This window comes from Vulpes vulpes, chromosome 14, assembly GCF_048418805.1.
Source record: "Vulpes vulpes isolate BD-2025 chromosome 14, VulVul3, whole genome shotgun sequence".
Classification (NCBI taxonomy): Eukaryota; Metazoa; Chordata; class Mammalia; order Carnivora; family Canidae; genus Vulpes; species Vulpes vulpes.
Genome location: NC_132793.1, coordinates 31,744,845 through 31,762,053, shown reverse-complemented (window position 1 = coordinate 31,762,053; position 17,209 = coordinate 31,744,845). Strand labels below are relative to the sequence as shown.

Sequence of the window (17,209 nt, the reverse complement as noted above, 5' to 3'; positions counted from 1 at the left end):
ACGTACTAGGGGGGAAGAAAAGCTTTTGGAAGGAGCATTTCCAAGGAATTCTTTCAAAGCGGAATGACAGGGGAAAACCAATATTTTCCTCGGGAACCAGAGCTTAGAATAAACCTGGCATGAGTTAGAGATATAGTCACACTTTTTACCACGTTGCCACATAACGTGCACTTAATTCTTATTGTCCTGAGAATTTTTTATTGAAATTACCATCCTTTCTCACCTTCTGTGTAGTGTCACTGAAAACAACAACAACAACAACAACAACAACAACAACAAAACAAGAAACAAAGCCTAGAGTTCATATGTGCATAGGTATGTTTCTAGACTCTTCCAGAATACTGATCCATTCTGTCTCATTTTTCTATTTATCCTTGAAGCAGTATCACACTTTCTCTATCACCATAGCTTTCTTTTTTTTTTTAAAGATTTTATTTATTTACTTGACAGAGAGAGAGAGCAAGAGAGTGAGCACAAGCAGGGGGAGTGGCAGGCAGAGGGAGAGGGAGGATCAGACTCCCTGCTGAGCAGGGAGCCTGATGTGGGACTCCATCCCAGGACCCTGGGATCATGACCTGAGCCAAAAGCAGACACTTCACCGACTAAACAACCCAGTCGTCCCCACCACAGCTTTTTAATAAGTCTTGCTATTTGGTGTAAAAGGTCTTCCCACCCTGTTTTTCTTCTGGAGGGCATTGATTAGTCTTGGCCTTTACATTTTCATACAAATTTTAGAATCAGTTGCCAATTGCCATGTGAAAAATATGTTAGGATTTTGATAAGAGTTGAATCAAATCTATGGATCAATCTGGAAGCAGCTGATATCTTCACAATATTGGGCAGGCTTAGCTTTTTCATTACTGATAATATTTTGGATATAATCTTATCTTAAGTAGCATGAAATACTATTACCACAGGAGAAGAAAAGAAGCCATTTGTCAGGAATCCTTTCAAAGAAAAATTAAGGAGGAAAACATATCTCCCTTAGGAACCAGGGTCTAGAATAAACCATTGTTTTGTACATGGCTCCTGAAATAGGTTATCCATGAGGGTCTGGCCAGGAAAATGGAAACCCTTAGAAGGAATTTAATAAGGAAAAAATACATAGAGATTAAGAAAGCTGAAAGAGCAAATAGGGGAACAAGAGGAATCCCAGAGATTAGTAAATGCAGGCAGCTGCTACATCCCTAGGGAATGGAAGGATAAAGAAATGCTGTGTCCTCACTGGAGCCCAGAAACATGGGCCATTTGGTAAAAAGTGGGAAAATCTGCAGGCTAGGAAGGCAGATTCTGGGGCCATGGAGGAAAGATTGTCTGGTAGGAGCTGGAAACACAGAAGAGAAGCAGCCACTGCTACCAATGCATCATCTTCTTCCCAAGGAGAGAAAGGGGGAGAATTATCTTGGCTTCCCTTTTCTTTCAGCACCCGTGCCTCTTATTGGCTGAACCTAACTGGGTAAGACTGACAGGGAAGCCTGAGCATGTAGTTTGCAAGGAACAATTCCTCCAATGATACAGAATAGTGCAAGGAACCAGAAAACAAACAAACAAGTGAATGGCATATAGGTCAGAATCACCTAGCAATACAGGTACTAAATTTTGGTTTTCTCTCCAAACTCATTAATTAATTTCATTAGCATATATAAATATTTACTACATGTCAAGCACTCTGTGTAGTACATGCATATTTGCCTACAACAAATTACATGGTTAATCCCAACATTAGTGGCAAAAGGAAATATGCCCCATCTACTCTAGCAGAGTTCATCAGCCAGTCAGGGAGAAGAGGTGGGAGTGGTGAAGGGTAGACTCCAGGTCTGCAGAGGAGGGTGAGAAAGCAAGGCATGTCAGGAAAATGGCAGTACCATGGAAACTGCTGCCCTGCAAATGTACATCTACAGAATGCTGAGATTTCCCCCAGATTCCCAGATCCCTCTGAGGTGTGTATTTCACATAGGCTCTAAGAGTTTCTCAGTGGGACTAAGCTTTAGTTATCCACAATGGAACTTTCCTGATAGCAAGCTCTTTGGGGCTGCCTTTCGTTTCCCTATTTTGCTTCTCCACTGCTTGACTCCGTTTTTTAGAAATATCTCCAAAATAAATTCTTTCCAGTCAAATTCTTTATCTCAGGGTCAACTTCTGGAGGAAATTGAATGATGACACATATATTCACAAACCTATTACAGACCATTAAATATAATTTTTCTTATTATGTCTGACTTTTGGTTGAAGCCTCATAACTAGGGAACATGGGCTTTAAGTGTCCACCTCTTCCAAGAAGGAGTCAGGTACATCTCTTCGGGACTCACTAACAGGCACAGTGAACTGGCACAGTGACTGTCACAACATCTGTGAGGGAGAACTAAAAATGCAAAGGGGACTGATTAGAGAAAGAATAGGTTTGATAGTGAGCCCTGTACTATTTCATGATTCTTCTTCCTACCTCAGCCAAGTGAGAGGCCCCTAGAGAACAGTTCACAAAAAGTGGGGCTGCTTGCAGGAAGGAAGACTGACATCTCATTTCCCAGCTGGATGCTTGCTGAGCTGCAGGCTCCCAAAGATTTCCTATAATGCTACTAGAGGAGAAGAGGAAAGTGGGAAGGAGACCATAGGGCAATTTTATTTGAGAGTTTAAGAGCTAAGTGAAGATGGAGGCAGTGGGAGGTCAGCTGGAGCAGCTTGCAAACTGGGGAGGACAGTGGCTGGAGCATCTGTGCATCTGGAGTTTTTCCCTGGGCCAAATGGACTGCATGGATTGTTATTGGTCATAAGCCACCCAAAAAAAGTCCCCTGCTTGATGAAGCAAGGGGACCCAGGGATGTATTGATGATAGTAGCTTAGAGGTGTTGTAAAAGATCAGACAGGGAGCATCACCCCTGTCAGGGGTTGGGGGGTTGAGGATTACCATAGAGGACTCTAAAGAATTGAGAAAGGTCTCTTATGAAAGGGCAAGCCAGCATCTAGAGGTTCCCTGGGGGAACTACAGAGGACACTGGTGACCTCTGATCCCTTCTCAGTCTTCTTTGATCTTCTGCCTTGTTCCAAACCAGAAGGAGCTGGGTGGAGGGGACTGGGGGAGGGGGTGGTTATGATAGGAAAGAAAGAAACAAGGAGAACAAAAGAATGAGCCAGCCTTACCCTCTTTTCCATGATTGGTTCTGAGTCAGGCAGCAGCTGGGCGCTGGAGGAGCTTTGAAGTGGGTGAAAAATAGAAGTCTGGACTGTTGTAAGGGTCCAGAGTTAATGAAAAGCTGTCGTTACTGCCTGAGATATTGTTCAAGGATCAGGAAAGGAGATTTGACAGCAGCAGTTGTAGGAGAAGATTGAAGCTGTTTTCCTGAGTGTACCTTCCAACTTCAGTATGTTCAAAATGATATATGTGTAATATAAGATTGAAAAATGCTTCCACATTGTTTACATACATGAGTGTTATAGTAATAAGAGGGAATGCTCCAATTGGACCAGAAATCCTGAGGAGTCCCCAAAAGATAAAAGCAGATGGTTTCAGAGTGAAAGAGAAAATTCACAGCCTTTAATAAGATAGAACTAATGCAAAAGGTCAGATGAATTTTGGAGTTCCTCCAAGCCCAGAAGCAGGAGGGAATCTGTGGGCAACTGTTGAGGGGTAGGGGGTATCTGGTGGAAGCGCTTGGGATATATGGCCCTCCCTTCCTCCAGCACTTGGGCCAAGCAGTAGGTAGCAGAGATGCCCAGACCTGCGCCCTGTGCTGTTGGGTTCTTCTCATCTCTTAGTAGCAACTTCCCTCCACCTCTGATACCTTGATTCCTGCAGCTTCTTTTTCTTTTTCCCATTAAAAAGCCTTCTCTTTATGGCACTCTTCATAGAGATTTTTTGAAATTTGGTCTCATTCCAAAATATGTAGCTCAATTTGTGGAATTTCCAGCGCTAGGAACGGTGGTCATAACCTTGAAGTCACACCACCTTCAGGCCAGCATGGCTGTTACAGGACCAGTCCTCTGCAGGGCATTCTGAGATCTCCCTCTTGTGCTGTCTGCTGAATTCCCCTGGTTCTCCTCTCTGCACTCATCCTCAGGAGTATGAAAGGTAAGTTGTTTCTGCCTCTGTGATTCTGAGAGATCTGGCAAACTTAAAACTGTTTTTGCTCTGGGAGGAGGCATTCTGCTGATGCTGAATTTTTAATTATTTATGGTGAATATTAGAGCATATCAGCTCCCAGGCAGGCTTCTTCTCTACAAAAATGTATTCTGTGGATGTAAACTCTGGGAAAACTCCATGTAGGCTAATTTTGGTTTTACACCTATGAATATTTTATTTCCCAATCATTCATAATGGTCCTTGAGGAGCCATTACTACTAAGTAAATACACACAGTCCCAAACCTCCTAAGATGTAATTGCCCATATTTTTGTACTGGGTAACAAATATATATATATATATATATATATATATATATATATATATGGGGGCTACTTCTCATAAGTTTTATTAAAAGATTGCTCTCCATCTCTGTATTATTCTCTTCTAGGCACCTTTTCTCTCTTTTGTACTCACAAGGTTGAGGTAAGAACACCAAAAGATATTATACTGCCATATAAACATGGTACTCTGTGAAACTATAAATTACCAATGGATGAACTATTCTCAACTCAATATTTTTGTCTTTTGGAAGGCATATGATCCAATCAGGATGAAAATAAGCACTGGAACACTTACCTAATTTGGTCCTTTCCCCCTAGGAGTATAATGGAGGCACACCTCATAGCTAACTTAAGAAAAGAGAAAGAACCTTTGTTGGAATATGACCCAAGAGGCAAAGTGGTACCCTACGTCCTGCAGACTAAAGCAGAAGCCTCAGGGTTCATTGAGCCTGAATCTTCTGGAACACGGGCCAATTTCCAGCCCAGAGTTGGAAGAGGAAGCAAAAGGGCATCCAAAAGACTTCACTGAATCTATAGTCAAAGGAAATGTTGGATATAGGTAAGAGCAGCATAGGAATTACCTCAAGGGAGATGGTTTAGTCACTGAAAAGTGAACCTGAATCCTTCAATTCCTGAATTCACCCAGGGACTGAATGAAATGGATAGACAACATTCTTCAAAATCTAGAGCAATGATTTATTTGCATAATGATTCAGTTTTATTATGATACTCTGGACACTGTTTTGAAAATAAGAATGTGGAGGGAGAAAAAAACCAGGAAGAGGATATAAGAAACAGAGTATCATACACACAAGTTCCTATTCTCTGCTCTCTGGGTAAGCCCACATTGGTATTCTTGGGTGCTGCTACTTCTTGATTTGGGGGAAAGGAGGTAACAGAAGCCTCAGAGCAGGCATCAAAATGTCAAGTCAGTCAATGGTCCCAATCCTCCCCTTCCCATACCCTTTTCCATTTATCCTTGTCCCTCCAGATAAAAGAGAGAAATCAAAAGAACTTGGGGAGATAAGGCACCATGCTCTGTCTTCCTGTTATTCCCCTCTAGAGTAAGCAACCAAATGTGCCAGCTTCCATCATCTACTTCTCTTTCCAGGATGATTAACATCCCACCATGCCAGATCTAAGAGTGAAGAGGTAACTTATACAAAATATACTGTTACAAGGTGCTAATGAATGGTGGGGGACTCCAAACCAATATTACTCCTGGAACCATTTCAGAATTACTTGTCCCTGAAGACTTCTGAGGAGTGGAAATCTATAAGTAGAATTTCAGCGCAGTGCAGAGGTCCCCCGGAAACCCACTTCAGTTAAGAACCTTCTCAGGATCTCTCAACTCACACATTACCTGAGAGCCATGGCCCACTCAGTGAACCAACTCTGCTCGGTGCACATAAAAGCAATAGCTCCCATGGTAACATTTTTGGAGTTGGGGACTGCTGCTGAAGTGGACATTTATGTGAACACTGCAGAGTGGATGATGGTTTGGAAGACCTTCCAGAACTCCTGGAAAGAGGGTACAAGTCTTTTTTGTTTGTTTTAATCTCTGGTAACCCTGATAGCATCTGGCCCACGCTCCACTGAGGTGGGATCTGGAAGGTGTCTTTTGACTGCTTCTGTCCTTCTCCTCTGTCCACAACTCACACTCTTTACCCTGTGCCTGTGGAATCAACCTTGCCTGAGTCTTTGGGTCTCACTCAACCTCTGTGAGGAGAGATACACAGAGTTCAGCATTAGACCACATATTTCTTACTGGTCAGGCCCAATCTGGAACCTGACTTCCTGTGACTAGTCTTGTTTCTGATCCATCTCTGACCTTCCTGAGCCACCTCTACTATAGCCCAAGGTTACATAATGTGTGATAAGAATTTGAGACCTCATCCCAGTATAGGATGTCTCTTCGTACTTTTGGGTGCTCGGCCACAAACCTCAACACAAACTCCTCTATCCTCTCACATCCAACATTTGATCGGGATTTGGCAAATCCTGAAGACTCAGGCATTAAAATATGTCCAGAATCTGGCTGCTCACTTCCAACTCTAACTCCTACTGCCACTGCTGCAAGTCACCATCTTCTCTCAGCTATATAAATGAATGGCTTCCTCACTGGTCTCCCTGCTTCTCCCCTTGTCTCTTGATAATCCATCCTACATAGTGCAGCCACACAGAGCACACTACAATGTCTATTCAGCCCATGCTATTACTCTGTTCAAAGTGCTCCAATGTCTCCCATCTCATGCACAAAACCAGAATCCTTACACTGAATACCAGCCATTTAGGATTTGGCTCCCTTTACCTCTCTCACTTCTCCTGCCACACTCCCCTGCACACTGTGCCCCAGCCATGCTAGTTTCTGTGCTGTTTCTAAAACATGCCAAGCATCCTTCTGCCGTAGGTCCCTTGCACTTGCTGTGTCTATATACAGAGCCAGAGATCCACACATCCCCTCCTTCCTTGAGAGCTTTGCTTCAATGCCACCTTCTCAGTGAGGGCTTCCCAAACCTTCTCCCTCCCCTGTTGCAGACATTCCCTTATTCTTCCTCCTGTATTATTGTTCTCCAAAGCACCTATCACCACTAGTAAAACAACATGTGTATTTTACTTATTTGTTTGTTGCCTACCTCTTCTACTAGAGTGCAAGCTCCATGAGAGCAGGGGCTTATTTGCCTTTTTAATTCTATACTCTATTCCTTTTTTTTTTTAAGATTTTATTTATTTATTTATTCATGAGAATACACAGAGAGGAGAGAGAGAGATAGAGAGAGGCAGAGACACAGGCAGAGGGAGAAGCAGGCTCCATGCAGGAAGCCTGACGTGGGACTTGATCCCCAACTGGTTTCTTTATAAGAGAAAGGAGAGGGAGGGACACCTGGGTGGCTCAGAGGTTGAGCATCTGCCTTAGGCCCAGGGCATGACCCTGGAGTCCCTGGATTAAGTTCCACATCGGGCTCCCTGCGTGGAGCCTGCTTCTCTCTCTGCCTATGTCTTTGCTTCTCTCTGTGTGTCTTTCATGAATAAATAAATAAAATCTTTAAAAATTTTTTTTTAATTTTAAAAAAAGAAAAAGGAGAGGGAGATTTGGATACAGAGACAAAGGAGACCTAGGAAGAAGGCATGTGATGAGAGACACAGAGATTGAAGTGGTGCACATAGGAATGCCGAGGAATGCCAAGGACTGTTGTCAGCCACCGGAAGGTAGGAAGAGGCAAGGAAAAATTCTTCCCAATAGGATTCAGAGGGAGCATGGCCCTACTGACATCTTAACTTTGGATTTCTAGTTCCAGAACTGTGAGACAATAAATGTCTGCTGTTTTAAGCCCCCCAGGTTATGGTAATTTGTTACCATATTAGGAGCTAGTTTACCATATTGGGAAACTAATACAGAACTACATGAACAAAGAGAATAAGGCAGGGCTGTGCATAAGATTACTGAAGGAGAGGAAAAATAGGAACTATTGTCATTCACTTATTGAGGACCTTTATAGGCCTCCTCCATTCCTATCATGTGCTTGCTGCATGGTCAGCATCATTTCTGTTCATCCTTTTTTAAAAAAAGATTTTATTTATTTATTTGAGAGAGGGGGGAGCAAGGAAAGGGGCAGAGGCAGAAGGAGAAGTAGGCTCCCATCTGAGCAGGAAGCCAGCTGCAGGGCTCGATTCCAGGACCCTGGGATTATGACCTGAGCCAAAGGAAGATGCTTACTTAACTGAGCCACCCAGGCATCCTCATTTCTGTTCATCCTTAAAACAATCCTATGAGGTAGGGATCATTTTTGGTTCATTATCCTCATTTTGAAGATAAGAACATCAAAGTTCAGAGAAGTTAAGTGACTTACTCAAGGACACATAGCTATTAATAACTTAAAAAACAAACTTGTCTGGCTTTTAACACTCATCTCCCTTCCCCTGTGACACTCTACCTCTTTGACATTCTCTCTCAGGTGGGCAAGAGCCATCTCAACATCTCAAATGATAGAGACAGTGATTAAAATCCTCAATATTTATATCAAGGAAGCAGGGCAAGGATATTTTAGGGTCCAAGTAGAGTTCAATACCTTTTGCACTGCAAAGATCACCTCGATTTGGTAGAAAGATTCAGATGTCATTAAAAAATAGAATTTTAGAATGCCTCAGTGGCTCAGTGGTTTAGCATCAGCCTTGGGCTCAAGTGGTGATCCCTAGGTCCTGGGATCAAGTCCTGAGTTGGGCTCCCCACGCGGAGCCTGCTTCTCCCTCTGCCTGTGTCTCTGCCTCTCTCTGCGTGTGTCTCTCATGAATAAATACATAAAATCTTTTTAAAAAATAGAATTTTAAATACCCACAGACATACTAAGAAAAATGCTATAAAGCACTGAGACGCTTTATATGGAAGGAAACCACCATCACAATCAGAAGAGATCCATGGTGGTTAGAATCTCTTACCCCTCCCCCCCCACACACACCTGCCTTTTATTTGGCATCCTAGCCTGAAGTTGAAATAATAGGATTGTGTTTGAATTTTTATACTGATAAGGATAATCAACCAATTATCTAATAAAAAGATGTTATTCCTAACATAAGTGCAATAATTGAATGGTAGGGAATATAATGAGTCCTATACAACAAAGCACCCATGGCGGGTGGACAGAGGGAAAGAGAGAATCTTAAGCAGGGCTCCATTCTCAGGGCAAAGTCTGATTTGGGGCTCAGTGTCATGACCCTGAGATCACTACCCAAGCCAAAATAAAGAGTAGGACACTTAACCAACTTAGGCACCCAAATGCTCCTGCATTCTTCGTTTTTAAAAATTATTATTTCTTCTAAATTGTGGTTGGTTAGAATCTTTTAATCTGTGATTTTAACTGTTAGGAGTCGAATTTGGCCTAGCAACTGGAATTGGTTTCCATTAGGTATATCTAATAAAAGGCTATGCCTATATTTCACTGACTATATTCTAGTCTTTGAGAAAATCCTCAATTTTCTTTTGAGGTGTGACTGCAAGTGCAGGGTGCACCTACCCCAAGCAGTCTAGGCCTCACCACAGCATTCAGTGCAGAGATCCCAACCTGGCCCACCATGGCCCTCAGTGGTGGTTTGGCTTCTACTGGTTGGTTGTTTTAAATATTTGAATTTGAATAGTTTTCACTGAGGTTTGCACTCTCCTGTTTGGCCACATTCAGTCTCTACCACTTTTGTAATCTTTACATTTCACCCAATTCCCACCATTTGTCATGTATGTGGCCCTTGGAAACATTTGCCTCTACCATACTTGGAAGGGATGTCTTGGACAATTTTTCCCACACTTGTAGAAATGCCTCCACTCTCTTAATTATGCTTCTGTTCCCCACGGGAGTCATAATAGTTCTTCACATCTCAGGATGAAATCCTTCAATCCGATTGCTTCCATCCTGAAGCCTAAAGTCAACTCAGAGAGAACTGGAGTTTTGCTAGTAGGGAGTGTGTCTCTCTAAAGCTTGAAAGGGCAGGTTTAGTGGGACCAGACAGAAAGGGACTTTGGGCAGTCTGAGGGCATAAGAGCTGGTATACACTAAGGAGCTGCTGTGGAGTGTTTGCATGAGGGAATTCCTTCCCAGCATCTCTTAGACAATTTCTTTAAGGTTTTATTTATTTGTTCATGAAAGACACACAGAGAGAGAGAGAGAGAGAGAGAGGCAGAGACATAGGCAGAAGAAGAAGCATGCTCCCCGTGGGGAGCCTGATGCGGGACTCAATCCCAGAATCCCAGGATCATGATTTGAGCTGAAAGCAGATGCTCAACCACTGAGCCACCCAGGCATCCCTTCTTACAATTTATGTACTTTCTAGATATCAAATTCTGAAACAAATGGAGAAATTGGGAAAACAGGAGAAGGTATTACAATTCTCCTGTGAGAATTAAAGCTTAACCATAAGCAGAGAGATACTGGTCTGAAGGGACCTATTGAGGGTATCCACTGAAAGAACAGAAAGCACTAGGCTTGGCATTGAAGATTCAGGTAAATATTTCTAGAGCATTTCAGAGTTGTCATGGTTTGATCTGCCTGCTTGTGTGTAGCTGTTACTGGGTTGTGTTCCTACATACATGTGGTCCTACTGGCCGCTAACCTAGAGACACTTCAAACAAAATAAATATGAATACCTTTATACGTTTATAATGTTTGGATATTTGCTATAAGCTACAATGTTTTTGTGTATTTCTCATTTAGTAAAAATACTTTAAGAAATAGAGGCTGGCTGGCTCAGTCAGTAAAGCATGTGACTCTTGATCTCAAGGCCACGAGTTCGAGCCCTATGTTGGGCATAGAGCTTACTTAAACAATATATTTTTTAAAAAATCCATAGGGGTATGCCTGGGTGGCTCAGTTGGTTGAGCATCCAATTCTTGGTTTCAACTCAGATCTTGATCTCTGGGTCCTAGGATCAAGACTCCTCACTCCTATCATGTTCTGTGCTCAACTTGGAGTCTTCACAAGATTCTCTCTCCCTCTCCTTCTCCCTCTGCCTCTTCCTCACTTGTACACACACACACACACACACACACACACACACACAATCTCTTTTAAATCAATCAATCAATCAATCAATCTTTATTTTTTTTTAATGGCACTTTTATTTTTTTTTAATTTTTACTTATTTATGATAGTCATACAGAGAGAGAGAGAGAGAGGCAGAGACACAGGCAGAGGGAGAAGCAGGCTCCATGCACCGGGAGCCGGATGTGGGATTCGATCCCGGGTCTCCAGGATCGCGCCCTGGGCCAAAGGCAGGCGCCAAACCGCTGCGCCACCCAGGGATCCCTCAATCAATCTTTAAAAAACATAAATCCACAATAATAAATAAAGAATTCCTGATATTGGGATCCCTGGGTGGCGCAGCGGTTTGGCGCCTGCCTTTGGCCCAGGGCGCGATCCTGGAGACCCGGGATCGAATCCCACATCAGGCTCCCGGTGCATGGAGCCTGCTTCTCCCTCCGCCTGTGTCTCTGCCTCTCTCTCTCTCTGTGTGACTATCATAAATAAATAAAAAAAATTAAAAAAAAAAAAAAGAATTCCTGATATTTTAATACCAAATCTCAATGATTAATATGTGTTTGAGAATGGATAAGGATTTAAAAGGGTGGTGGGAATTTGTTTTGAAATTTTGCCTAGGGCCAATCTTATTCCTGGAGGAAAAATAATGGTCTCTAGGAGGCACAGTTTTCTGCAGGGAAGCAAAGCTATTTGGTAAATGTCACAGGCTACAGAAGCCACAGGGATTTGCTCTTATTTGTCTTATCTGTCATGTTCTCAATTTCACCTAGAAACATCATTTCACTTTTGTCTTGGCTGACAAGTCAGCTTATATGCCTAAGGAGGCTTAAATGAATGTGGTAACTGAGATGCTGTTTGGTCCAGAAACTGAGGTCTTTTAACTACTCTGTGGCCTGAAACACTCAGTCAGATAGCAGGATCTGCAGTTTCCCTTATGCCAACTGCATGTGTTCCAGCCCAGATGAGTTCAGGTGGAACTAGATGTGATCAAACCATGTCAAGTCCTCAGCTTAATTGTTCTTTTGAGAAGAAATTATTCTGTATCACCCTATTAGATACAATGGTGCTTGAATCAGATGCCCTCTAGTCCTGGGAGACTGGCAACCAAAGAGAGGGCATGAATGAAATTCAGCAAGCACATGCTTCACTTCTCAATTCAATCCAACTCAAAATGGAAGCCTCTTTGGCTTCCACTTGCAGGAACCAGTTGTCCTTTGAAGCCAGGACAAAGCCAGCAGAGTTCATGCCTTTTACACTTGAAGGAATGTGATTGACCATGGTTGACCTCTGCCCCACTCACATTTTTTATGTGGCGGGGGGGGGGGGGGAATTAAAATTCTCACTCTGATACAATAAATAGGCTCTGAGCTGCTAATTAGATATACAGGTAGATGTAGAAGTAAAAGATGCACATTATATAGATATAGATGTTGTATATGGTGAAGTCAGTGATGTTGATATAGATATTGTATATGCTGTGATGAGGCTGTCAATGACAGAGATGTAAATGCAGATGTAGCTGATATTGACATAAATATAGATGTAGCCTGGCCTACCTGAGGGCTCTGTGTGGTGGCTGGGGTCCGCTCTGCCCATACACACAGCAGGCCAGACATGCTACAGTATTAGTGCCTTCCCGGTTGCAGCCTTTGACAAAAGACTGATGGGAACTGGTACTCGCATTACCCTCGCTCTCTCACTTTTTGTGCAGGACAACTCTGAGGCTTATGTTCTGCCCCAGCCCCCAAGTTCTGCAGTGGGGCTGAGTTCCAGTTTCCACAGTAGCAGCTTGCTTGATGATGCACCCCTACTGGCCTCCTTTTCTCACTCCATCTCACTCCCCCACTCAAATAAACTACTTGCACTTGAATTATGTGCCCCAGGGTCTGTTGCTGAGGGAACCTAAACTCAGCCTGTGCCTAAACACAGGCAGTGGACAAATGCTCTGAAGATCCCTCTGGTTCATTATTTTCCATCTTGTAATCCATGAAGGCAATCAGAAAGCAGAGAAGACAGGGCCTGCCAAACACTCTTACCTCAGCCCAGAAAACTCAAGGGCATCTTTTCCTAGTAACAAAGAAATTCTGTGCCTTTGGGAACAGCTGTCACAGTGTCAGCTCTGGCTTCATATTACTTAACCACGCACCACCACCTCCCATTTTGGAATTTGAGAGCCATCAGAAATACACCGAGGGAACAGAGGCTGTTGCCTCAACAAATCTCCTAGGTCTCGGTTCATCTCTGCCCCAGCCTGATACACAGCAGCAATGGAAGACTTTCAAGTGCAAGTCCAATCACTAATGGAACCCTTGGAGAAGAAGTTTTAATGGCCCTGGAAGCCATTGTGCTTACACTGAGCATCTGAGTAAAAGTCAAGTAGACAGATTGATCTTTGGTTTTTCTCCCCAGAGATTAGGCCAGGAAACAATCACTGAAACACTAAGACACAGAAGAAACTGTTACCTCTTCAATGAGATTAAAGCCTTTGTACACTTCTTGTTTAAAAGCTGTTTAGGGGCACCTGGGTGGCTCAGTTGGTTAAGTGGTGGACCTGTGGTTTCGGCTGAGGTCATGATCTCAGAGTCCTGGGACTGAGTCCTGTGCTGGGCTCCATGCTCAGCGGGGAGTCTGCTTGAGGACTCTGTCCCTCTCCCTTTGCCCATTCCCCTGCTCTCTCTTTCCCCCTGCTCTCTCTCTAAAATAAATAAATAAATCTTTAAAAAATTATAGTGCTTTTCTGTTGATGAAATTCATTTTGGGGGGGTAGGAAATAACTCTATATTTTGAAATAAAATAACTACTGTTGTCTATGTCTCTATACAGTAACAGAAGTTCAAGTGGGGAGATGGGCAGGTCTTTTGCTGTTATGGGGAATGCTTAGCATCCTAATTCCTTTTCCTCTATGGGAAAGTGGGAAATGGTGAGAAGCAGGATTCACCTTTTACTATAGAAGGAAGCCAAACCAGATGGATCTTTCCCTGACTCCTGGCTGCTAGAGGACAGTCACATGATCTAGCCTCAGCAAATCAGACATCCCCACATAGGACTTAATTTAGACACAGGGATAGTTTAGAATTTAGTGCAGCAGTGGCACCTAGGCTCCTGGCCATTGCTGCAGTGGTGTTCAACAGCCAGAGTGCAGCAGGGCCAGAGTTAGGAACATTCCAACCAGACTATCCCTGCAGCATGACCTCAGCTGTGTTCCGGCTGTCCAGCCTCCTTCAGATCCTGCCTGTTTTCAAAACCTGATTATCCAGACTTCTGGCCAATTCTGTTTGCCACCCATTAGCCTTCTACTAAAAGCTAGAGTCCACTTCTGTTGTGTACAATTCAGAACTCTGGCACAGAAAGTGACATCCCCTAGTATACACCAGAATTACCCTGGAAGTCAGAGACCTGGGATCTTGTCCAGGGAGCATCTAGATAACTAGACAAAGGGGTCTTTATCTCCTTCCCCACAGAGGGCTTGACTGCATAATTGCTAAGTTTCCCTTACTGTTCAAAGTCTATGATTCTACATGAAGTGCTGGTCAGTGAAGACCCAAAGCTACTTGGGTTTCTGCATCCTTAGTGATAGGGAAGGAGTGTCTGGAAAAAGATGTCATTGTGTGAAGCCCACAGATAGATCTGGTCTAAATCAAATAATCAGGGACACCTGGGTGGCTCAGGAGTTGAGCATCTGCCTTTGGCTCAGGATGTGATCCTGGAGTCCCGGGATTGAGTCCCACATCATGTTTCCTGCATGGAGCCTGCTTCTCCCTCTGCCTGTATCTCTGCATCTCTCTGTGTGTATCTCATGAATAAATAAATAAAATCTTTAAAAAAGGGATCCCTGGGTGGCGCAGCGGTTTAGCGCCTGCCTTTGGCCCAGGGCACGATCCGGGAGACCCGGGATCGAATCCCACATCAGGCTCCCGGTGCATGGAGCCTGCTTCTCCCTCTGCCTATGTCTCTCTCTCTCTCTCTCTCTCTCTCTCTATCATAAATAAATTAAAAAAAAATTTAAAAAAAAATTAATAAAATCTTTTAAAAAAATCAAAGAATGTCTCAAGCCACTTTATGTGTGCATAGGTCCCCAAAGGGGTGAATGTATGTGATAAACACTGCTTTTGGCATGTTACAGCCAAGAACATCTATGGTTCATTTAATAGTGTCCACAAGTGTCTGCTATATGAGTGGTCCCATTGGAGACAAAGACAATCAGAGATCAGACAGTCAGAGTGACTGGCACTTTTATGTATGTGTAATATAAATAATTTTGTAGCCATGAAAACAAGTCTGGGGAATGGGAAATGTGGTCGTAACATGCATAGGTCATGGATTTTTAGGGGGAGAGTAAAGGCCATTTGTCATGAAGCGCTTCCCATTGTCACACTATAACAGATGCAGGAAAAAACCCACTGGAAACACAATGAGTCAGGAAAACTTTTGCAGTTTAATGATAAACCAATTTATTTGGAGAGTAGTTCCAAATAGTTTTTACAGGAGAGGGAGGCTAGTGCAGATTGAAAGAGGTTTAAGAGCTACAAATGCAATGGTAGATCCTTGTTTAAATCCTAATTCAAACAAAACAACTGTAAGAAGTTGTTTTTGAGACAATTGGGAAAAATTAAACATGGGCTAAGTATTAGATAACATTAAGGAATTACTGACAATTATCTTCAGGTATTAATGGTCAGGGTCATTTGCTTTGTTTTGTTGAGTCCTTAATCCATCAGCGATAGATACTCAATTCACAGGTGAGATTAAAGAATGCTTAATTTGCTTTAAAATACTCTGGCATAGCAATCCTCCAAGTGTGGTCTGTGCCAGGTTACAAATTGTGAGCTGTTGGTCTGTGCTAAGTGCAGGTATTGACAGTAAGTGTTTAGAAACTGCTCTGTCATGGCATCCAAGGAGGGATTAGTGTCCCACTGGCCAGGGTAGAGCCCAGTCTGGGTGTCGTCGTATTGCACAGTGAGCTGCCCGTGCCATGAGTGTGAGCTCTGTCCCGGAGTGGGCCGTGGCAAACTGGACATGAAACAAAAAGGGCCTTCCCCGTTGATAACCTAAGAACACTCTAGCACACACACAGAGGGGGTGGGGGAGGTGGATAAAAAAGGGCAGGAAGCTGGCCGCTGTTGAAGGCAGGTGATGGACACATAGCACAGTTCTCTGTACGCTCGTGACAGTTTGAAAATCTACATCATTTGGTTTACTAAAAAGTTAAGAAGAAAATCTAGTCTGTCAAGGGAGATATTTTAAATACGTAGGTTTTCAATATATTTCATCTACTTAAGTCTACACATAGAGCATATATGTAATATGTGCGTGTTTCAAATAAACCAGTGTAGAAATGACTGAATCACACATGGTGCACATAGGGATTATATGTGATGGTTCAGATAAAACTTTATTTTCCAGAAGAAGTTGTGGGTAAACAAACAGAAAGTAATTTGCCGGATCACGAGCTTGGTGAGCTTTTATTATATAATAAATTCCTATTATGTAATAAACTCCTTGAAGCCACGGCTCCTATGAGGTACCACTTCTATGTCTCCACAGGACCCAACGCTGGGTACCGCAGAGTAAATGGTGCCTAATAAATACTGGCTGATAGGCGAAACTCAGGAAATGAATTGCTCTGAACCGTAGTTTAATTCTCCATGCAGTAACACCACACCGCTCAATCAATTTCAAAATCAGTTTCCCGAATCCACCCTCGTGGAGGTTTGTCACAGAATGTCTGAGCCTGAGGGGGACTTGGAGCTTTGCTAATGGCCTCATTTTGCAGATGGAAACGAGGCCTGGAGGAGTTAGATGAGCCTCACTGGACATCCTGCTTGTTAATGGCAGCATTGTTGCCTCTGCCGCCTACAGTTGGACTCCTCCTTCTGCCATGATGTTTCTCAGAAGGGACAAAGCCACCTACTTCCCCCTACTCCTTACTCCTGGTTTAAAATTATATGGTTTCAGTTGCAGGAAGAGGAAAGAGTTGTCAGGCTGGCTCTACCAGGAGACTGAACAGAAGATGGGACTACAGAACAAGCTCATGTCATGATCAGTATTTACCCAGGACTGGTCTGTGCCCACCCTGGCTAAGATAAGCTCCCTAGCCTTTGGGAACTTTCCATCTCTTTGCCGAAAGAAGATTTACACATGTTAATAGCTACAGGGAGGCCCTAAGATTACAGCATGAGTGATGGGGAGAGTCACGGGGGCTAGAGAAGGAATGGAATGGTTTGGAGGCCATGGAGCTTGGGTATAAGGTCTGAGGACTGAGAAGAGGGAAGAACACTCAGGTTA

The 17,209-nt window shown here is 43.2% G+C and overlaps 1 long non-coding RNA gene across 2 annotated transcripts; it reads left to right on the top strand.

The window, feature by feature from the left end:
• The first annotated feature begins 4,390 nt into the window (after positions 1-4,390).
• LOC112930063 (uncharacterized) lies at positions 4,391-13,651 on the top strand. 2 transcript variants are annotated; one of them, XR_011996962.1, is made up of 3 exons: positions 4,391-4,959; positions 5,512-5,932; positions 12,636-13,651. It is a non-coding gene; the product is annotated as an uncharacterized lncRNA (long non-coding RNA). The 2 variants fall into 2 exon arrangements; XR_003237042.2 differs by lacking the exon at positions 12,636-13,651 and having other exon boundaries at positions 5,512-10,538.
• The last annotated feature ends 3,558 nt before the right edge of the window (positions 13,652-17,209 follow it).